The sequence below is a fragment of the Pseudophryne corroboree genome, unplaced genomic scaffold, assembly GCF_028390025.1.
Source record: "Pseudophryne corroboree isolate aPseCor3 unplaced genomic scaffold, aPseCor3.hap2 scaffold_513, whole genome shotgun sequence".
Taxonomy (NCBI): Eukaryota; Metazoa; Chordata; class Amphibia; order Anura; family Myobatrachidae; genus Pseudophryne; species Pseudophryne corroboree.
In genome coordinates, this window is record NW_026970117.1 from 16,762 (window position 1) to 39,209 (window position 22,448).

General features: G+C 37.1%; 20 non-coding genes across 20 annotated transcripts; all 20 read right to left on the reverse strand.

Annotated features, from left to right (window-relative positions):
* Positions 1 to 853: 853 nt before the first annotated feature.
* Positions 854 to 936, reverse strand: TRNAL-UAA (transfer RNA leucine (anticodon UAA)). Its single transcript has one exon. It is a non-coding gene; the product is annotated as a tRNA-Leu (tRNA).
* Positions 937 to 1,235: 299 nt separating this feature from the next.
* Positions 1,236 to 1,318, reverse strand: TRNAL-UAA (transfer RNA leucine (anticodon UAA)). The gene has a single exon. It is a non-coding gene; the product is annotated as a tRNA-Leu (tRNA).
* Positions 1,319 to 3,060: 1,742 nt separating this feature from the next.
* TRNAL-UAA (transfer RNA leucine (anticodon UAA)) lies at positions 3,061 to 3,143 on the reverse strand. Its single transcript has one exon. It is a non-coding gene; the product is annotated as a tRNA-Leu (tRNA).
* Positions 3,144 to 3,442: 299 nt separating this feature from the next.
* On the reverse strand, positions 3,443 to 3,525 carry TRNAL-UAA (transfer RNA leucine (anticodon UAA)). The gene has a single exon. It is a non-coding gene; the product is annotated as a tRNA-Leu (tRNA).
* Positions 3,526 to 5,266: 1,741 nt separating this feature from the next.
* TRNAL-UAA (transfer RNA leucine (anticodon UAA)) lies at positions 5,267 to 5,349 on the reverse strand. Its single transcript has one exon. It is a non-coding gene; the product is annotated as a tRNA-Leu (tRNA).
* Positions 5,350 to 5,648: 299 nt separating this feature from the next.
* Positions 5,649 to 5,731, reverse strand: TRNAL-UAA (transfer RNA leucine (anticodon UAA)). Its single transcript has one exon. It is a non-coding gene; the product is annotated as a tRNA-Leu (tRNA).
* Positions 5,732 to 7,473: 1,742 nt separating this feature from the next.
* TRNAL-UAA (transfer RNA leucine (anticodon UAA)) lies at positions 7,474 to 7,556 on the reverse strand. The gene has a single exon. It is a non-coding gene; the product is annotated as a tRNA-Leu (tRNA).
* A 299-nt stretch (positions 7,557 to 7,855) lies between these two features.
* Positions 7,856 to 7,938, reverse strand: TRNAL-UAA (transfer RNA leucine (anticodon UAA)). The gene has a single exon. It is a non-coding gene; the product is annotated as a tRNA-Leu (tRNA).
* A 1,742-nt stretch (positions 7,939 to 9,680) lies between these two features.
* TRNAL-UAA (transfer RNA leucine (anticodon UAA)) lies at positions 9,681 to 9,763 on the reverse strand. The gene has a single exon. It is a non-coding gene; the product is annotated as a tRNA-Leu (tRNA).
* A 298-nt stretch (positions 9,764 to 10,061) lies between these two features.
* TRNAL-UAA (transfer RNA leucine (anticodon UAA)) lies at positions 10,062 to 10,144 on the reverse strand. Its single transcript has one exon. It is a non-coding gene; the product is annotated as a tRNA-Leu (tRNA).
* Positions 10,145 to 11,886: 1,742 nt separating this feature from the next.
* On the reverse strand, positions 11,887 to 11,969 carry TRNAL-UAA (transfer RNA leucine (anticodon UAA)). The gene has a single exon. It is a non-coding gene; the product is annotated as a tRNA-Leu (tRNA).
* Positions 11,970 to 12,268: 299 nt separating this feature from the next.
* TRNAL-UAA (transfer RNA leucine (anticodon UAA)) lies at positions 12,269 to 12,351 on the reverse strand. The gene has a single exon. It is a non-coding gene; the product is annotated as a tRNA-Leu (tRNA).
* A 1,742-nt stretch (positions 12,352 to 14,093) lies between these two features.
* TRNAL-UAA (transfer RNA leucine (anticodon UAA)) lies at positions 14,094 to 14,176 on the reverse strand. The gene has a single exon. It is a non-coding gene; the product is annotated as a tRNA-Leu (tRNA).
* Positions 14,177 to 14,475: 299 nt separating this feature from the next.
* TRNAL-UAA (transfer RNA leucine (anticodon UAA)) lies at positions 14,476 to 14,558 on the reverse strand. Its single transcript has one exon. It is a non-coding gene; the product is annotated as a tRNA-Leu (tRNA).
* A 1,742-nt stretch (positions 14,559 to 16,300) lies between these two features.
* On the reverse strand, positions 16,301 to 16,383 carry TRNAL-UAA (transfer RNA leucine (anticodon UAA)). The gene has a single exon. It is a non-coding gene; the product is annotated as a tRNA-Leu (tRNA).
* Positions 16,384 to 16,682: 299 nt separating this feature from the next.
* On the reverse strand, positions 16,683 to 16,765 carry TRNAL-UAA (transfer RNA leucine (anticodon UAA)). The gene has a single exon. It is a non-coding gene; the product is annotated as a tRNA-Leu (tRNA).
* Positions 16,766 to 18,507: 1,742 nt separating this feature from the next.
* On the reverse strand, positions 18,508 to 18,590 carry TRNAL-UAA (transfer RNA leucine (anticodon UAA)). The gene has a single exon. It is a non-coding gene; the product is annotated as a tRNA-Leu (tRNA).
* Positions 18,591 to 18,889: 299 nt separating this feature from the next.
* On the reverse strand, positions 18,890 to 18,972 carry TRNAL-UAA (transfer RNA leucine (anticodon UAA)). Its single transcript has one exon. It is a non-coding gene; the product is annotated as a tRNA-Leu (tRNA).
* A 1,742-nt stretch (positions 18,973 to 20,714) lies between these two features.
* On the reverse strand, positions 20,715 to 20,797 carry TRNAL-UAA (transfer RNA leucine (anticodon UAA)). Its single transcript has one exon. It is a non-coding gene; the product is annotated as a tRNA-Leu (tRNA).
* A 299-nt stretch (positions 20,798 to 21,096) lies between these two features.
* TRNAL-UAA (transfer RNA leucine (anticodon UAA)) lies at positions 21,097 to 21,179 on the reverse strand. The gene has a single exon. It is a non-coding gene; the product is annotated as a tRNA-Leu (tRNA).
* Between the last annotated feature and the right edge of the window lie 1,269 nt (positions 21,180 to 22,448).

The window sequence follows — 22,448 nt, forward strand, 5'->3', positions numbered from 1 at the left end:
ACCTTAACCACTCGGCCATCCTGATGTGAGGCTTTTGACATTTTCATGGCAAATACTTTTGCAAAGCATGGGACCCAGTTAAAAGGCTTCCATGCGGGATCCTGGCTATCATAATACTGACACCATAATCATACCCACCAGCCATAATAACGGCACCAAAATGCCAACAGAGGTGGGATTAACAGCATGAAAATACTGACACCTAGAATTCTGAATGTACTCTCAGCAGGATGTAATCTTGTCCTGCCACGGGGAGGGGGGAGGTTAGGTTTAGGCATTAGAAGGGGGGTTACGGTGTAGGGACAGGTAGGTAAGAGTTAGGTACCAGGGAGGGAGTGTATGGTTTAGTCACTTAGAAGAGGAGGTTAGTGTTAGACACCAAGCAGGGAGCATTAGCTTTAGGCATTCGGGAATGGAGGGTTAGTGTTAGGCATCCAGGGGAGAGTAAGGTTTAGGCACCCAAGGAGAGGGTGTAAGGGTTAGACACCCAAAAGGGAGGATTAGGGTTAGGGCAGGGAACATGGAAGGGTTATGGTATTAACTGCAGTGCTGTCAGTATTTTAATGGTCAGGTTGCAGATGTCGGTATTCTGACCATAGGCATCCAGTCCATCAGGATTACATTCTGAACCCCATTGCATATGTATATGTTAATGTGCATGGTCAACTTTTATGCAAACTTTGTACTGTTTGGAGTCTAAATTATTACATAAGTTAATTTGCACTGTCACATTTCAATGCTTTTGTGGAACATGTATGGTAGTTTACAAATGTAAACAAAATGACTCTTGTACATTTCCCTATTCGATTATATTGTTCCTTGTACATATTTAGGAATCCGAAATTAAAATACATACCAGAAGTGGGGTTCGAACCCACGCGGATATATATCCATTGGATCTTAAGTCCAATGCCTTAACCACTCGGCCATCCTGGTATGTTGCCCTGGGGACTTTCATGGCAAATACTATTGCACTATTCATGTTTATTTTCCTGTGCATTGTTAACTTTGAACCGCTTGGAGTTTAAAATATTACATAACTTTTGGTATTTTAATGGATATTATGATATCATTGTTTCTTTTCTTCATAGAAAGCCAGGTTCTTTGAAAAAATGGATTGAAAATATTTTTTTAGCAATGTAATTTAAGTTAATGATTTTCACAGAATTTTGAGAGTTTTCCCTAATTGCCGAAATCTTCATCGTAAATATTTAGTTAGCTGAAATTAAAATGCATACAAGAAGTGGGGATCGAACCCACGCAGATATGTATCCATTGGATCTTAAGTCCAACGCCTTAACCACTCGGCCATCCTGGTGTGATTGTCATGTCAAATGCTATTGCAAAGCATATATATCTTTTAATGTGCATGGGCAATTATTCAGCAAACTTTATACTGCTTTGACTGTTACTTATTACATAAGTCTGGTAATTGTTGTTTTTTTAAAAGTATGATACTTATATTTCTATTCTTCACAAGTAAGGCTCTTATGAATAAAAAGTTTTATAATAATTCCATATTTGTTTAAAGACATTAATTTTCACCACATTTCGAACTGCTCATCTATCAAGACTGTCCTTTCTTTTGAATGATTACAAGCAACATTTGTAGATAGTTGCTATCATTCTTTTTTGCCCTGTCACATTTCAAGGATTTTGTGGAACAAGTATGGTGGTTTACAAATGCAAGCAACATCAACTTTTGTACATGTCCTTAATTAATAAAGTTATTCCTTGTACATATTTAGGAATCTGAAATTAACATGCTTACCAGAATTGGGGTTTGATCCCATGCAGATATATATCCATTGGATCTTAAGTCAAATGCCTTAACCATGCAGCCATCCTGGTGTGGTGCCCAGGAGCTTTTCATGGCAAATACTAATGCACTATTCATGTTAATTATGATGTGCATGGTTAACTTTGTACTGTTTGGAGTTTAAAATATTACATAACTGGGTATTTTAATGGATATTAGGATATTATTGTTAACTTACTTTAGAGAAAATCAGTTTCTTTGGAGAAAATGGATTGAAAATATTTTTTTTATCAAAGTACTGTAGCTTAAGTTATTGACTTTCACCATAGTTTGAAAGTTTTCCCTAATTGACAAATTCTTCCTCATTTGGTTAGCTGAAATTGAAATACAAACCTGAAGTGGGGATCTATCCCATGCAGATGTAAATCCATTGAATCTTAAGTCCAACACCTTAACCACTCGGCCATCCTGATGTGAGGCTTTTGACATTTTCATGGCAAATACTTTTGCAAAGCATGGGACCCAGTTAAAAGGCTTCCATGCGGGATCCTGGCTATCATAATACTGACACCATAATCATACCCACCAGCCATAATAACGGCACCAAAATGCCAACAGAGGTGGGATTAACAGCATGAAAATACTGACACCTAGAATTCTGAATGTCTTCTCAGCAGGATGTAATCTTGTCCTGCCACGGGGAGGGGGGAGGTTAGGTTTAGGCATTAGAAGGGGGGTTACGGTGTAGGGACAGGTAGGTTAGAGTTAGGTACCAGGGAGGGAGGGTTTGGTTTAGTCACTTAGAAGAGGAGGTTAGTGTTAGACACCAAACAGGGAGCATTAGCTTTAGGCATTGGGGAATGGAGGGTTAGTGTTAGGCATCCCGGGGAGGGTAAGTTTTAGGCACCCAAGGAGAGGGTGTAAGGGTTAGACACCCAAAAGGGAGGATTAGGGTTAGGGCAGGGAACATGAAAGGGTTATGGTATTAACTGCAGGGCTGTCAGGATTTTAATGGTCAGGTTGCTGATATTGGTATTCTGACCATAGGCATCCAGTCCATCAGGATTACATTCTGAACCCCATTGCATATGTATATGTTAATGTGCATGGTCAACTTTTATGCAAACTTTGTACTGTTTGGAGTCTAAATTATTACATAAGTTTATTTGCACTGTCACATTTCAATGCTTTTGTGGAACATGTATGGTAGTTTACAAATGTAAACAAAATGACTCTTGTACATTTCCCTATTCGATTATATTGTTCCTTGTACATATTTAGGAATCCGAAATTAAAATATATACCAGAAGTGGGGTTCGAACCCACGCGGATATATATCCATTGGATCTTAAGTCCAACGCCTTAACCACTCGGCCATCCTGGTATGTTGCCCTGGGGACTTTCATGGCAAATACTATTGCACTATTCATGTTTATTTTCCTGTGCATTGTTAACTTTGAACCGCTTGGAGTTTAAAATATTACATAACTTTTGGTATTTTAATGGATATTATGATATCATTGTTTCTTTTCTTCATAGAAAGCCAGGTTCTTTGAAAAAATGGATTGAAAATATTTTTTTAGCAATGTAATGTAAGTTAATGATTTTCACAGAATTTTGAGAGTTTTTACTAATTGCCGAAATCTTCATAGTAAATATTTAGTTAGCTGAAATTAAAATGCATACAAGAAGTGGGGATCGAACCCACCCAGATATGTATCAATTGGATCTTAAGTCCAACGCCTTAACCACTCGGCCATCCTGGTTTGATTGTCATGTCAAATGCTATTGCACAGCATATATATCTTTTAATGTGCATGGGCAATTATTCAGCAAACTTTATACTGCTTTGACTGTTACTTATTACATAAGTCTGGTAATTGTTGTTTTTTTAAAAGTATGATACTTATATTTCTATTCTTCACAAGTAAGGCTCTTATGAATAAAAAGTTTTATAATAATTCCATATTTGTTTAAAGACATTAATTTTCACCACATTTCGAACTGCTCATCTATCAAGACTGTCCTTTCTTTTGAATGATTACAAGCAACATTTGTAGATAGTTGCTATCATTCTTTTTTGCCCTGTCACATTTCAAGGATTTTGTGGAACAAGTATGGTGGTTTACAAATGCAAGCAACATCAACTTTTGTACATGTCCTTAATTAATAAAGTTATTCCTTGTACATATTTAGGAATCTGAAATTAACATGCATACGAGAATTGGGGTTTGATCCCATGCAGATATATATCCATTGGATCTTAAGTCAAATGCCTTAACCATGCAGCCATCCTGGTGTGGTGCCCAGGAGCTTTTCATGGCAAATACTAATGCACTATTCATGTTAATTATGATGTGCATGGTTAACTTTGTACTGTTTGGAGTTTAAAATATTACATAACTGGGTATTTTAATGGATATTAGGATATCATTGTTAACTTACTTTAGAGAAAATCAGTTTCTTTGGAGAAAATGGATTGAAAATATTTTTTTATCAAAGTACTGTAGCTTAAGTTATTGACTTTCACCATAGTTTGAAAGTTTTCCCTAATTGACAAATTCTTCCTCATTTGGTTAGCTGAAATTGAAATACAAACCAGAAGTGGGGATCTATCCCATGCAGATGTAAATCCATTGAATCTTAAGTCCAACACCTTAACCACTCGGCCATCCTGATGTGAGGCTTTTGACATTTTCATGGCAAATACTTTTGCAAAGCATGGGACCCAGTTAAAAGGCTTCCATGCGGGATCCTGGCTATCATAATACTGACACCATAATCATACCCACCAGCCATAATAACGGCACCAAAATGCCAACAGAGGTGGGATTAACAGCATGAAAATACTGACACCTAGAATTCTGAATGTACTCTCAGCAGGATGTAATCTTGTCCTGCCACGGGGAGGGGGGAGGTTAGGTTTAGGCATTAGAAGGGGGGTTACGGTGTAGGGACAGGTAGGTAAGAGTTAGGTACCAGGGAGGGAGTGTATGGTTTAGTCACTTAGAAGAGGAGGTTAGTGTTAGACACCAAGCAGGGAGCATTAGCTTTAGGCATTGGGGAATGGAGGGTTAGTGTTAGGCATCCAGGGGAGAGTAAGGTTTAGGCACCCAAGGAGAGGGTGTAAGGGTTAGACACCCAAAAGGGAGGATTAGGGTTAGGGCAGGGAACATGGAAGGGTTATGGTATTAACTGCAGTGCTGTCAGTATTTTAATGGTCAGGTTGCAGATGTCGGTATTCTGACCATAGGCATCCAGTCCATCAGGATTACATTCTGAACCCCATTGCATATGTATATGTTAATGTGCATGGTCAACTTTTATGCAAACTTTGTACTGTTTGGAGTCTAAATTATTACATAAGTTTATTTGCACTGTCACATTTCAATGCTTTTGTGGAACATGTATGGTAGTTTACAAATGTAAACAAAATGACTCTTGTACATTTCCCTATTCGATTATATTGTTCCTTGTACATATTTAGGAATCCGAAATTAAAATACATACCAGAAGTGGGGTTCGAACCCACGCGGATATATATCCATTGGATCTTAAGTCCAATGCCTTAACCACTCGGCCATCCTGGTATGTTGCCCTGGGGACTTTCATGGCAAATACTATTGCACTATTCATGTTTATTTTCCTGTGCATTGTTAACTTTGAACCGCTTGGAGTTTAAAATATTACATAACTTTTGGTATTTTAATGGATATTATGATATCATTGTTTCTTTTCTTCATAGAAAGCCAGGTTCTTTGAAAAAATGGATTGAAAATATTTTTTTAGCAATGTAATTTAAGTTAATGATTTTCACAGAATTTTGAGAGTTTTCCCTAATTGCCGAAATCTTCATCGTAAATATTTAGTTAGCTGAAATTAAAATGCATACAAGAAGTGGGGATCGAACCCACGCAGATATGTATCCATTGGATCTTAAGTCCAACGCCTTAACCACTCGGCCATCCTGGTGTGATTGTCATGTCAAATGCTATTGCAAAGCATATATATCTTTTAATGTGCATGGGCAATTATTCAGCAAACTTTATACTGCTTTGACTGTTACTTATTACATAAGTCTGGTAATTGTTGTTTTTTTAAAAGTATGATACTTATATTTCTATTCTTCACAAGTAAGGCTCTTATGAATAAAAAGTTTTATAATAATTCCATATTTGTTTAAAGACATTAATTTTCACCACATTTCGAACTGCTCATCTATCAAGACTGTCCTTTCTTTTGAATGATTACAAGCAACATTTGTAGATAGTTGCTATCATTCTTTTTTGCCCTGTCACATTTCAAGGATTTTGTGGAACAAGTATGGTGGTTTACAAATGCAAGCAACATCAACTTTTGTACATGTCCTTAATTAATAAAGTTATTCCTTGTACATATTTAGGAATCTGAAATTAACATGCTTACCAGAATTGGGGTTTGATCCCATGCAGATATATATCCATTGGATCTTAAGTCAAATGCCTTAACCATGCAGCCATCCTGGTGTGGTGCCCAGGAGCTTTTCATGGCAAATACTAATGCACTATTCATGTTAATTATGATGTGCATGGTTAACTTTGTACTGTTTGGAGTTTAAAATATTACATAACTGGGTATTTTAATGGATATTAGGATATTATTGTTAACTTACTTTAGAGAAAATCAGTTTCTTTGGAGAAAATGGATTGAAAATATTTTTTTTATCAAAGTACTGTAGCTTAAGTTATTGACTTTCACCGTAGTTTGAAAGTTTTCCCTAATTGACAAATTCTTCCTCATTTGGTTAGCTGAAATTGAAATACAAACCAGAAGTGGGGATCTATCCCATGCAGATGTAAATCCATTGAATCTTAAGTCCAACACCTTAACCACTCGGCCATCCTGATGTGAGGCTTTTGACATTTTCATGGCAAATACTTTTGCAAAGCATGGGACCCAGTTAAAAGGCTTCCATGCGGGATCCTGGCTATCATAATACTGACACCATAATCATACCCACCAGCCATAATAACGGCACCAAAATGCCAATAGAGGTGGGATTAACAGCATGAAAATACTGACACCTAGAATTCTGAATGTCCTCTCAGCAGGATGTAATCTTGTCCTGCCACGGGGAGGGGGGAGATTAGGTTTAGGCATTAGAAGGGGGGTTACGGTGTAGGGACAGGTAGGTAAGAGTTAGGTACCAGGGAGGGAGTGTATGGTTTAGTCACTTAGAAGAGGAGGTTAGTGTTAGACACCAAGCAGGGAGCATTGGCTTTAGGCATTGGGGAATGGAGGGTTAGTGTTAGGCATCCCGGGGAGGGTAAGGTTTAGGCACCCAAGGAGAGGGTGTAAGGGTTAGACACCCAAAAGGGAGGATTAGGGTTAGGGCAGGGAACATGGAAGGGTTATGGTATTAACTGCAGGGCTGTCAGGATTTTAATGGTCAGGTTGCTGATGTCGGTATTCTGACCATAGGCATCCAGTCCATCAGGATTACATTCTGAACCCCATTGCATATGTATATGTTAATGTGCATGGTCAACTTTTATGCAAACTTTGTACTGTTTGGAGTCTAAATTATTACATAAGTTTATTTGCACTGTCACATTTCAATGCTTTTGTGGAACATGTATGGTAGTTTACAAATGTAAACAAAATGACTCTTGTACATTTCCCTATTCGATTATATTGTTCCTTGTACATATTTAGGAATCCGAAATTAAAATACATACCAGAAGTGGGGTTCGAACTCAAGCGGATATATATCCATTGGATCTTAAGTCCAACGCCTTAACCACTCGGCCATCCTGGTATGTTGCCGTGGGGACTTTCATGGCAAATACTATTGCACTATTCATGTTTATTTTCCTGTGCATTGTTAACTTTGAACCGCTTGGAGTTTAAAATATTACATAACTTTTGGTATTTTAATGGATATTATGATATCATTGTTTCTTTTCTTCATAGATTGCCAGGTTCTTTGAAAAAATGGATTGAAAATATTTTTTTAGCAATGTAATTTAAGTTAATGATTTTCACAGAATTTTGAGAGTTTTCCCTAATTGCCGAAATCTTCATCGTAAATATTTAGTTAGCTGAAATTAAAATGCATACCAGAAGTGGGGATCGAACCCACGCGGATATGTATCCATTGGATCTTAAGTCCAACGCCTTAACCACTCGGCCATCCTGGTGTGATTGTCATGTCAAATACTATTGCAAAGCATATATATCTTTTAATGTGCATGGGCAATTATTCAGCAAACTTTATACTGCTTTGACTGTTACTTATTACATAAGTCTGGTAATTGTTGTTTTTTTAAAAGTATGATACTTATATTTCTATTCTTCACAAGTAAGGCTCTTATGAATAAAAAGTTTTATAATAATTCCATATTTGTTTAAAGACATTAATTTTCACCACATTTCGAACTGCTCATCTATCAAGACTGTACTTTCTTTTGAATGATTACAAGCAACATTTGTAGATAGTTGCTATCACTCTTTTTTGCCCTGTCAAATGTCAAGGATTTTGTGGAACAAGTATGGTGGCTTACAAATGCAAGCAACATCAACTTTTGTACATGTCCTTAATTAATAAAGTTATTCCTTGTACATATTTAGGAATCTGAAATTAACATGCATACCAGAATTGGGGATTGATCCCATGCAGATATATATCCATTGGATCTTAAGTCAAATGCCTTAACCATGCAGCCATCCTGGTGTGGTGCCCAGGAGCTTTTCATGGCAAATACTAATGCACTATTCATGTTAATTATGATGTGCATGGTTAACTTTGTACTGTTTGGAGTTTAAAATATTACATAACTGGGTATTTTAATGGATATTAGGATATCATTGTTAACTTACTTTAGAGAAAATCAGTTTCTTTGGAGAAAATGGATTGAACATATTTTTTTTATCAAAGTACTGTAGCTTAAGTTATTGACTTTCACCATAGTTTGAAAGTTTTCCCTAATTGACAAATTCTTTCTCATTTGGTTAGCTGAAACTGAAATACAAACCAAAAGTGGGGATCTATCCCATGCAGATGTAAATCCATTGAATCTTAAGTCCAACACCTTAACCACTCGGCCATCCTGATGTGAGGCTTTTGACATTTTCATGGCAAATACTTTTGCAAAGCATGGGACCCAGTTAAAAGGCTTCCATGCGGGATCCTGGCTATCATAATACTGACACCATAATCATACCCACCAGCCATAATAACGGCACCAAAATGCCAACAGAGGTGGGATTAACAGCATGAAAATACTGACACCTAGAATTCTGAATGTCCTCTCAGCAGGATGTAATCTTGTCCTGCCACGGGGAGGGGGGAGGTTAGGTTTAGGCATTAGAAGGGGGGTTACGGTGTAGGGACAGGTAGGTTAGAGTTAGGTACCAGGGAGGGAGGGTTTGGTTTAGTCACTTAGAAGAGGAGGTTAGTGTTAGACACCAAACAGGGAGCATTAGCTTTAGTCATTGGGGAATGGAGGGTTAGTGTTAGGCATCCCGGGGAGGGTAAGGTTTAGGCACCCAAGGAGAGGGTGTAAGGGTTAGACACCCAAAAGGGAGGATTAGGGTTAGGGCAGGGAACATGGAAGGGTTATGGTATTAACTGCAGGGCTGTCAGGATTTTAATGGTCAGGTTGCTGATGTCGGTATTCTGACCATAGGCATCCAGTCCATCAGGATTACATTCTGAACCCCATTGCATATGTATATGTTAATGTGCATGGTCAACTTTTATGCAAACTTTGTACTGTTTGGAGTCTAAATTATTACATAAGTTTATTTGCACTGTCACATTTCAATGCTTTTGTGGAACATGTATGGTAGTTTACAAATGTAAACAAAATGACTCTTGTACATTTCCCTATTCGATTATATTGTTCCTTGTACATATTTAGGAATCCGAAATTAAAATACATACCAGAAGTGGGGTTCGAACTCAAGCGGATATATATCCATTGGATCTTAAGTCCAACGCCTTAACCACTCGGCCATCCTGGTATGTTGCCCTGGGGCCTTTCATGGCAAATACTATTGCACTATTCATGTTTATTTTCCTGTGCATTGTTAACTTTGAACCGCTTGGAGTTTAAAATATTACATAACTTTTGGTATTTTAATGGATATTATGATATCATTGTTTCTTTTCTTCATAGAAAGCCAGGTTCTTTGAAAAAATGGATTGAAAATATTTTTTAGCAAAGTAATGTAAGTTAATGATTTTCACAGAATTTTGAGAGTTTTCCCTAATTGCCGAAATCTTCATAGTAAATATTTAGTTAGCTGAAATTAAAATGCATACAAGAAGTGGGGATCGAACCCACGCAGATATGTATCCATTGGATCTTAAGTCCAACGCCTTAACCACTCGGCCATCCTGGTGTGATTGTCATGTCAAATGCTATTGCAAAGCATATATATCTTTTAATGTGCATGGGCAATTATTCAGCAAACTTTATACTGCTTTGACTGTTACTTATTACATAAGTCTGGTAATTGTTGTTTTTTTAAAAGTATGATACTTATATTTCTATTCTTCACAAGTAAGGCTCTTATGAATAAAAAGTTTTATAATAATTCCATATTTGTTTAAAGACATTAATTTTCACCACATTTCGAACTGCTCATCTATCAAGACTGTCCTTTCTTTTGAATGATTACAAGCAACATTTGTAGATAGTTGCTATCATTCTTTTTTGCCCTGTCACATTTCAAGGATTTTGTGGAACAAGTATGGTGGTTTACAAATGCAAGCAACATCAACTTTTGTACATGTCCTTAATTAATAAAGTTATTCCTTGTACATATTTAGGAATCTGAAATTAACATGCTTACCAGAATTGGGGTTTGATCCCATGCAGATATATATCCATTGGATCTTAAGTCAAATGCCTTAACCATGCAGCCATCCTGGTGTGGTGCCCAGGAGCTTTTCATGGCAAATACTAATGCACTATTCATGTTAATTATGATGTGCATGGTTAACTTTGTACTGTTTGGAGTTTAAAATATTACATAACTGGGTATTTTAATGGATATTAGGATATCATTGTTAACTTACTTTAGAGAAAATCAGTTTCTTTGGAGAAAATGGATTGAAAATATTTTTTTTATCAAAGTACTGTAGCTTAAGTTATTGACTTTCACCATAGTTTGAAAGTTTTCCCTAATTGACAAATTCTTCCTCATTTGGTTAGCTGAAATTGAAATACAAACCAGAAGTGGGGATCTATCCCATGCAGATGTAAATCCATTGAATCTTAAGTCCAACACCTTAACCACTCGGCCATCCTGATGTGAGGCTTTTGACATTTTCATGGCAAATACTTTTGCAAAGCATGGGACCCAGTTAAAAGGCTTCCATGCGGGATCCTGGCTATCATAATACTGACACCATAATCATACCCACCAGCCATAATAACGGCACCAAAATGCCAATAGAGGTGGGATTAACAGCATGAAAATACTGACACCTAGAATTCTGAATGTCCTCTCAGCAGGATGTAATCTTGTCCTGCCACGGGGAGGGGGGAGGTTAGGTTTAGGCATTAGAAGGGGGGTTACGGTGTAGGGACAGGTAGGTAAGAGTTAGGTACCAGGGAGGGAGTGTATGGTTTAGTCACTTAGAAGAGGAGGTTAGTGTTAGACACCAAGCAGGGAGCATTGGCTTTAGGCATTGGGGAATGGAGGGTTAGTGTTAGGCATCCCGGGGAGGGTAAGGTTTAGGCACCCAAGGAGAGGGTGTAAGGGTTAGACACCCAAAAGGGAGGATTAGGGTTAGGGCAGGGAACATGGAAGGGTTATGGTATTAACTGCAGTGCTGTCAGGATTTTAATGGTCAGGTTGCAGATGTCGGTATTCTGACCATAGGCATCCAGTCCATCAGGATTACATTCTGAACCCCATTGCATATGTATATGTTAATGTGCATGGTCAACTTTTATGCAAACTTTGTACTGTTTGGAGTCTAAATTATTACATAAGTTAATTTGCACTGTCACATTTCAATGCTTTTGTGGAACATGTATGGTAGTTTACAAATGTAAACAAAATTACTCTTGTATATTTCCCTATTCGATTATATTGTTCCTTGTACATATTTAGGAATCCGAAATTAAAATACATACCAGAAGTAGGGTTCGAACCAACGCGGATATATATCCATTGGATCTTAAGTCCAACGCCTTAACCACTCGGCCATCCTGGTATGTTGCCCTGGGGACTTTCATGGCAAATACTATTGCACTATTCATGTTTATTTTCCTGTGCATTGTTAACTTTGAACCGCTTGGAGTTTAAAATATTACATAACTTTTGGTATTTTAATGGATATTATGATATCATTGTTTCTTTTCTTCATAGATTGCCAGGTTCTTTGAAAAAATGGATTGAAAATATTTTTTTAGCAATGTAATTTAAGTTAATGATTTTCACAGAATTTTGAGAGTTTTCCCTAATTGCCGAAATCTTCATCGTAAATATTTAGTTAGCTGAAATTAAAATGCATACCAGAAGTGGGGATCGAACCCACGCGGATATGTATCCATTGGATCTTAAGTCCAACGCCTTAACCACTCGGCCATCCTGGTGTGATTGTCATGTCAAATACTATTGCAAAGCATATATATCTTTTAATGTGCATGGGCAATTATTCAGCAAACTTTATACTGCTTTGACTGTTACTTATTACATAAGTCTGGTAATTGTTGTTTTTTTAAAAGTATGATACTTATATTTCTATTCTTCACAAGTAAGGCTCTTATGAATAAAAAGTTTTATAATAATTCCATATTTGTTTAAAGACATTAATTTTCACCACATTTCGAACTGCTCATCTATCAAGACTGTACTTTCTTTTGAATGATTACAAGCAACATTTGTAGATAGTTGCTATCACTCTTTTTTGCCCTGTCAAATGTCAAGGATTTTGTGGAACAAGTATGGTGGTTTACAAATGCAAGCAACATCAACTTTTGTACATGTCCTTAATTAATAAAGTTATTCCTTGTACATATTTAGGAATCTGAAATTAACATGCATACCAGAATTGGGGATTGATCCCATGCAGATATATATCCATTGGATCTTAAGTCAAATGCCTTAACCATGCAGCCATCCTGGTGTGGTGCCCAGGAGCTTTTCATGGCAAATACTAATGCACTATTCATGTTAATTATGATGTGCATGGTTAACTTTGTACTGTTTGGAGTTTAAAATATTACATAACTGGGTATTTTAATGGATATTAGGATATCATTGTTAACTTACTTTAGAGAAAATCAGTTTCTTTGGAGAAAATGGATTGAACATATTTTTTTTATCAAAGTACTGTAGCTTAAGTTATTGACTTTCACCATAGTTTGAAAGTTTTCCCTAATTGACAAATTCTTTCTCATTTGGTTAGCTGAAATTGAAATACAAACCAAAAGTGGGGATCTATCCCATGCAGATGTAAATCCATTGAATCTTAAGTCCAACACCTTAACCACTCGGCCATCCTGATGTGAGGCTTTTGACATTTTCATGGCAAATACTTTTGCAAAGCATGGGACCCAGTTAAAAGGCTTCCATGCGGGATCCTGGCTATCATAATACTGACACCATAATCATACCCACCAGCCATAATAACGGCACCAAAATGCCAACAGAGGTGGGATTAACAGCATGAAAATACTGACACCTAGAATTCTGAATGTCCTCTCAGCAGGATGTAATCTTGTCCTGCCACGGGGAGGGGGGAGGTTAGGTTTAGGCATTAGAAGGGGGGTTACGGTGTAGGGACAGGTAGGTTAGAGTTAGGTACCAGGGAGGGAGGGTTTGGTTTAGTCACTTAGAAGAGGAGGTTAGTGTTAGACACCAAACAGGGAGCATTAGCTTTAGTCATTGGGGAATGGAGGGTTAGTGTTAGGCATCCCGGGGAGGGTAAGGTTTAGGCACCCAAGGAGAGGGTGTAAGGGTTAGACACCCAAAAGGGAGGATTAGGGTTAGGGCAGGGAACATGGAAGGGTTATGGTATTAACTGCAGGGCTGTCAGGATTTTAATGGTCAGGTTGCTGATGTCGGTATTCTGACCATAGGCATCCAGTCCATCAGGATTACATTCTGAACCCCATTGCATATGTATATGTTAATGTGCATGGTCAACTTTTATGCAAACTTTGTACTGTTTGGAGTCTAAATTATTACATAAGTTAATTTGCACTGTCACATTTCAATGCTTTTGTGGAACATGTATGGTAGTTTACAAATGTAAACAAAATGACTCTTGTATATTTCCCTATTCGATTATATTGTTCCTTGTACATATTTAGGAATCCGAAATTAAAATACATACCAGAAGTAGGGTTCGAACCCACGCGGATATATATCCATTGGATCTTAAGTCCAACGCCTTAACCACTCGGCCATCCTGGTATGTTGCCCTGGGGACTTTCATGGCAAATACTATTGCACTATTCATGTTTATTTTCCTGTGCATTGTTAACTTTGAACCGCTTGGAGTTTAAAATATTACATAACTTTTGGTATTTTAATGGATATTATGATATCATTGTTTCTTTTCTTCATAGATTGCCAGGTTCTTTGAAAAAATGGATTGAAAATATTTTTTTAGCAATGTAATTTAAGTTAATGATTTTCACAGAATTTTGAGAGTTTTCCCTAATTGCCGAAATCTTCATCGTAAATATTTAGTTAGCTGAAATTAAAATGCATACCAGAAGTGGGGATCGAACCCACGCGGATATGTATCCATTGGATCTTAAGTCCAACGCCTTAACCACTCGGCCATCCTGGTGTGATTGTCATGTCAAATACTATTGCAAAGCATATATATCTTTTAATGTGCATGGGCAATTATTCAGCAAACTTTATACTGCTTTGACTGTTACTTATTACATAAGTCTGGTAATTGTTGTTTTTTTAAAAGTATGATACTTATATTTCTATTCTTCACAAGTAAGGCTCTTATGAATAAAAAGTTTTATAATAATTCCATATTTGTTTAAAGACATTAATTTTCACCACATTTCGAACTGCTCATCTATCAAGACTGTACTTTCTTTTGAATGATTACAAGCAACATTTGTAGATAGTTGCTATCATTCTTTTTTGCCCTGTCAAATGTCAAGGATTTTGTGGAACAAGTATGGTGGTTTACAAATGCAAGCAACATCAACTTTTGTACATGTCCTTAATTAATAAAGTTATTCCTTGTACATATTTAGGAATCTGAAATTAACATGCATACCAGAATTGGGGATTGATCCCATGCAGATATATATCCATTGGATCTTAAGTCAAATGCCTTAACCATGCAGCCATCCTGGTGTGGTGCCCAGGAGCTTTTCATGGCAAATACTAATGCACTATTCATGTTAATTATGATGTGCATGGTTAACTTTGTACTGTTTGGAGTTTAAAATATTACATAACTGGGTATTTTAATGGATATTAGGATATCATTGTTAACTTACTTTAGAGAAAATCAGTTTCTTTGGAGAAAATGGATTGAACATATTTTTTTTATCAAAGTACTGTAGCTTAAGTTATTGACTTTCACCATAGTTTGAAAGTTTTCCCTAATTGACAAATTCTTTCTCATTTGGTTAGCTGAAATTGAAATACAAACCAAAAGTGGGGATCTATCCCATGCAGATGTAAATCCATTGAATCTTAAGTCCAACACCTTAACCACTCGGCCATCCTGATGTGAGGCTTTTGACATTTTCATGGCAAATACTTTTGCAAAGCATGGGACCCAGTTAAAAGGCTTCCATGCGGGATCCTGGCTATCATAATACTGACACCATAATCATACCCACCAGCCATAATAACGGCACCAAAATGCCAACAGAGGTGGGATTAACAGCATGAAAATACTGACACCTAGAATTCTGAATGTCCTCTCAGCAGGATGTAATCTTGTCCTGCCACGGGGAGGGGGGAGGTTAGGTTTAGGCATTAGAAGGGGGGTTACGGTGTAGGGACAGGTAGGTTAGAGTTAGGTACCAGGGAGGGAGGGTTTGGTTTAGTCACTTAGAAGAGGAGGTTAGTGTTAGAAACCAAACAGGGAGCATTAGCTTTAGTCATTGGGGAATGGAGGGTTAGTGTTAGGCATCCCGGGGAGGGTAAGGTTTAGGCACCCAAGGAGAGGGTGTAAGGGTTAGACACCCAAAAGGGAGGATTAGGGTTAGGGCAGGGAACATGGAAGGGTTATGGTATTAACTGCAGGGCTGTCAGGATTTTAATGGTCAGGTTGCTGATGTCGGTATTCTGACCATAGGCATCCAGTCCATCAGGATTACATTCTGAACCCCATTGCATATGTATATGTTAATGTGCATGGTCAACTTTTATGCAAACTTTGTACTGTTTGGAGTCTAAATTATTACATAAGTTTATTTGCACTGTCACATTTCAATGCTTTTGTGGAACATGTATGGTAGTTTACAAATGTAAACAAAATGACTCTTGTACATTTCCCTATTCGATTATATTGTTCCTTGTACATATTTAGGAATACGAAATTAAAATACATACCAGAAGTGGGGTCCGAACCCACGCGGATATATATCCATTGGATCTTAAGTACAACGCCTTAACCACTCGGCCATCCTGGTATGTTGCCCTGGGGACTTTCATGGCAAATACTATTGCACTATTCATGTTTATTTTCCTGTGCATTGTTAACTTTGAACCGCTTGGAGTTTAAAATATTACATAACTTTTGGTATTTTAATGGATATTATGATATCATTGTTTCTTTTCTTCATAGAAAGCCAGGTTCTTTGAAAAAATGGATTGAAAATATTTTTTTAGCAATGTAATTTAAGTTAATGATTTTCTCAGAATTTTGAGAGTTTTCCCTAATTGCCGAAATCTTCATCGTAAATATTTAGTTAGCTGAAATTAAAATGCATACCAGAAGTGGGGATCGAACCCACGCGGATATGTATCCATTGGATCTTAAGTCCAACGCCTTAACCACTCGGCCATCCTGGTGTGATTGTCATGTCACATACTATTGCAAAGCATATATATCTTTTAATGTGCATGGGCAATTATTCAGCAAACTTTATACTGCTTTGACTGTTACTTATTACATAAGTCTGGTAATTGTTGTTTTTTTAAAAGTATGATACTTATATTTCTATTCTTCACAAGTAAGGCTCTTATGAATAAAAAGTTTTATAATAATTCCATATTTGTTTAAAGACATTAATTTTCACCACATTTCGAACTGCTCATCTATCAAGACTGTCCTTTCTTTTGAATGATTACAAGCAACATTTGTAGATAGTTGCTATCATTCTTTTTTGCCCTGTCACATGTCAAGGATTTTGTGGAACAAGTATGGGGGTTTACAAATGCAAGCAACATCAACTTTTGTACATGTCCTTAATTAATAAAGTTATTCCTTGTACATATTTAGGAATCTGAAATTAACATGCATACCAGAATTGGGGTTTGATCCCATGCAGATATATATCCATTAGATCTTAAGTCAAATGCCTTAACCATGCAGCCATCCTGGTGTGGTGCCCAGGAGCTTTTCATGGCAAATACTAATGCACTATTCATGTTAATTATGATGTGCATGGTTAACTTTGTACTGTTTGGAGTTTAAAATATTACATAACTGGGTATTTTAATGGATATTAGGATATCATTGTTAACTTACTTTAGAGAAAATCTGTTTCTTTGGAGAAAATGGATTGAAAATATTTTTTTTATCAAAGTACTGTAGCTTAAGTTATTGACTTTCAACATAGTTTGGAAGTTTTCCCTAATTGACAAATTCATCCTCATTTGGTTAGCTGAAATTGAAATACAAACCAGAAGTGGGGATCTATCCCATGCAGATGTAAATCCATTGAATCTTAAGTCCAACACCTTAACCACTCGGCCATCCTGATGTGAGGCTTTTGACATTTTCATGGCAAATACTTTTGCAAAGCATGGGACCGAGTTAAAAGGCTTCCATGCGGGATCCTGGCTATCATAATACTGACACCATAATCATACCCACCAGCCATAATAACGGCACCAAAATGCCAACAGAGGTGGGATTAACAGCATGAAAATACTGACACCTAGAATTCTGAATGTCCTCTCAGCAGGATGTAATCTTGTCCTGCCACGGGGAGGGGGGAGGTTAGGTTTAGGCATTAGAAGGGGGGTTACGGTGTAGGGACAGGTAGGTTAGAGTTAGGTACCAGGGAGGGAGGGTTTGGTTTAGTCACTTAGAAGAGGAGGTTAGTGTTAGACACCAAGCAGGGAGCATTAGCTTTAGGCATTGGGGAATGGAGGGTTAGTGTTAGGCATCCCGGGGAGGGTAAGGTTTAGGCACCCAAGGAGAGGGTGTAAGGGTTAGACACCCAAAAGGGAGGATTAGGGTTAGGGCAGGGAACATGGAAGGGTTATGGTATTAACTGCAGTGCTGTCAGGATTTTAATGGTCAGGTTGCAGATGTCGGTATTCTGACCATAGGCATCCAGTCCATCAGGATTACATTCTGAACCCCATTGCATATGTATATGTTAATGTGCATGGTCAACTTTTATGCAAACTTTGTACTGTTTGGAGTCTAAATTATTACATAAGTTAATTTGCACTGTCACATTTCAATGCTTTTGTGGAACATGTATGGTAGTTTACAAATGTAAACAAAATGACTCTTGTACATTTCCCTATTCGATTATATTGTTCCTTGTACATATTTAGGAATCCGAAATTAAAATACATACCAGAAGTGGGGTTCGAACCCACGCGGATATATATCCATTGGATCTTAAGTCCAACGCCTTAACCACTCGGCCATCCTGGTATGTTGCCCTGGGGACTTTCATGGCAAATACTATTGCACTATTCATGTTTATTTTCCTGTGCATTGTTAACTTTGAACCGCTTGGAGTTTAAAATATTACATAACTTTTGGTATTTTAATGGATATTATGATATCATTGTTTCTTTTCTTCATAGAAAGCCAGGTTCTTTGAAAAAATGGATTGAAAATATTTTTTTAGCAATGTAATTTAAGTTAATGATTTTCTCAGAATTTTGAGAGTTTTCCCTAATTGCCAAAATCTTCATCGTAAATATTTAGTTAGCTGAAATTAAAATGCATACCAGAAGTGGGGATCGAACCCACGCGGATATGTATCCATTGGATCTTAAGTCCAACGCCTTAACCACTCGGCCATCCTGGTGTGATTGTCATGTCAAATGCTATTGCAAAGCATATATATCTTTTAATGTGCATGGGCAATTATTCAGCAAACTTTATATTGCTTTGACTGTTACTTATTACATAAGTCTGGTAATTGTTGTTTTTTTAAAAGTATGATACTTATATTTCTATTCTTCACAAGTAAGGCTCTTATGAATAAAAAGTTTTATAATAATTCCATATTTGTTTAAAGACATTAATTTTCACCACATTTCGAACTGCTCATCTATCAAGACTGTCCTTTCTTTTGAATGATTACAAGCAACATTTGTAGATAGTTGCTATCATTCTTTTTTGCCCTGTCACATTTCAAGGATTTTGTGGAACAAGTATGGTGGTTTACAAATGCAAGCAACATCAACTTTTGTACATGTCCTTAATTAATAAAGTTATTCCTTGTACATATTTAGGAATCTGAAATTAACATGCTTACCAGAATTGGGGTTTGATCCCATGCAGATATATATCCATTGGATCTTAAGTCAAATGCCTTAACCATGCAGCCATCCTGGTGTGGTGCCCAGGAGCTTTTCATGGCAAATACTAATGCACTATTCATGTTAATTATGATGTGCATGGTTAACTTTGTACTGTTTGGAGTTTAAAATATTACATAACTGGGTATTTTAATGGATATTAGGATATCATTGTTAACTTACTTTAGAGAAAATCAGTTTCTTTGGAGAAAATGGATTGAAAATATTTTTTTTATCAAAGTACTGTAGCTTAAGTTATTGACTTTCACCATAGTTTGAAAGTTTTTCCTAATTGACAAATTCTTCCTCATTTGGTTAGCTGAAATTGAAATACAAACCAGAAGTGGGGATCTATCCCATGCAGATGTAAATCCATTGAATCTTAAGTCCAACACCTTAACCACTCGGCCATCCTGATGTGAGGCTTTTGCCATTTTCATGGCAAATACTTTTGCAAAGCATGGGACCCAGATAAAAGGCTTCCATGCGGGATCCTGGCTATCATAATACTGACACCATAATCATACCCACCAGCCATAATAACGGCACCAAAATGCCAATAGAGGTGGGATTAACAGCATGAAAATACTGACACCTAGAATTCTGAATGTCCTCTCAGCAGGATGTAATCTTGTCCTGCCACGGGGAGGGGGGAGGTTAGGTTTAGGCATTAGAAGGGGGGTTACGGTGTAGGGACAGGTAGGTAAGAGTTAGGTACCAGGGAGGGAGTGTATGGTTTAGTCACTTAGAAGAGGAGGTTAGTGTTAGACACCAAGCAGGGAGCATTGGCTTTAGGCATTGGGGAATGGAGGGTTAGTGTTAGGCATCCCGGGGAGGGTAAGGTTTAGGCACCCAAGGAGAGGGTGTAAGGGTTAGACACCCAAAAGGGAGGATTAGGGTTAGGGCAGGGAACATGGAAGGGTTATGGTATTAACTGCAGTGCTGTCAGGATTTTAATGGTCAGGTTGCAGATGTCGGTATTCTGACCATAGGCATCCAGTCCATCAGGATTACATTCTGAACCCCATTGCATATGTATATGTTAATGTGCATGGTCAACTTTTATGCAAACTTTGTACTGTTTGGAGTCTAAATTATTACATAAGTTAATTTGCACTGTCACATTTCAATGCTTTTGTGGAACATGTATGGTAGTTTACAAATGTAAACAAAATGACTCTTGTACATTTCCCTATTCGATTATATTGTTCCTTGTACATATTTAGGAATCCGAAATTAAAATACATACCAGAAGTGGGGTTCGAACCCACGCGGATATATATCCATTGGATCTTAAGTCCAACGCCTTAACCACTCGGCCATCCTGGTATGTTGCCCTGGGGACTTTCATGGCAAATACTATTGCACTATTCATGTTTATTTTCCTGTGCATTGTTAACTTTGAACCGCTTGGAGTTTAAAATATTACATAACTTTTGGTATTTTAATGGATATTATGATATCATTGTTTCTTTTCTTCATAGAAAGCCAGGTTCTTTGAAAAAATGGATTGAAAATATTTTTTTAGCAATGTAATGTAAGTTAATGATTTTCACAGAATTTTGAGAGTTTTCCCTAATTGCCGAAATCTTCATAGTAAATATTTAGTTAGCTGAAATTAAAATGCATACAAGAAGTGGGGATTGAACCCACGCAGATATGTATCCATTGGATCTTAAGTCCAACGCCTTAACCACTCGGCCATCCTGGTGTGATTGTCATGTCAAATGCTATTGCAAAGCATATATATCTTTTAATGTGCATGGGCAATTATTCAGCAAACTTTATACTGCTTTGACTGTTACTTATTACATAAGTCTGGTAATTGTTGTTTTTTTAAAAGTATGATACTTATATTTCTATTCTTCACAAGTAAGGCTCTTATGAATAAAAAGTTTTATAATAATTCCATATTTGTTTAAAGACATTAATTTTCACCACATTTCGAACTGCTCATCTATCAAGACTGTCCTTTCTTTTGAATGATTACAAGCAACATTTGTAGATAGTTGCTATCATTCTTTTTTGCCCTGTCACATTTCAAGGATTTTGTGGAACAAGTATGGTGGTTTACAAATGCAAGCAACATCAACTTTTGTACATGTCCTTAATTAATAAAGTTATTCCTTGTACATATTTAGGAATCTGAAATTAACATGCTTACCAGAATTGGGGTTTGATCCCATGCAGATATATATCCATTGGATCTTAAGTCAAATGCCTTAACCATGCAGCCATCCTGGTGTGGTGCCCAGGAGCTTTTCATGGCAAATACTAATGCACTATTCATGTTAATTATGATGTGCATGGTTAACTTTGTACTGTTTGGAGTTTAAAATATTACATAACTGGGTATTTTAATGGATATTAGGATATCATTGTTAACTTACTTTAGAGAAAATCAGTTTCTTTGGAGAAAATGGATTGAAAATATTTTTTTATCAAAGTACTGTAGCTTAAGTTATTGACTTTCACCATAGTTTGAAAGTTTTCCCTAATTGACAAATTCTTCCTCATTTGGTTAGCTGAAATTGAAATACAAACCAGAAGTGGGGATCTATCCCATGCAGATGTAAATCCATTGAATCTTAAGTCCAACACCTTAACCACTCGGCCATCCTGATGTGAGGCTTTTGACATTTTCATGGCAAATACTTTTGCAAAGCATGGGACCCAGTTAAAAGGCTTCCATGCGGGATCCTGGCTATCATAATACTGACACCATAATCATACCCACCAGCCATAATAACGGCACCAAAATGCCAATAGAGGTGGGATTAACAGCATGAAAATACTGACACCTAGAATTCTGAATGTCCTCTCAGCAGGATGTAATCTTGTCCTGCCACGGGGAGGGGGGAGGTTAGGTTTAGGCATTAGAAGGGGGGTTACGGTGTAGGGACAGGTAGGTAAGAGTTAGGTACCAGGGAGGGAGTGTATGGTTTAGTCACTTAGAAGAGGAGGTTAGTGTTAGACACCA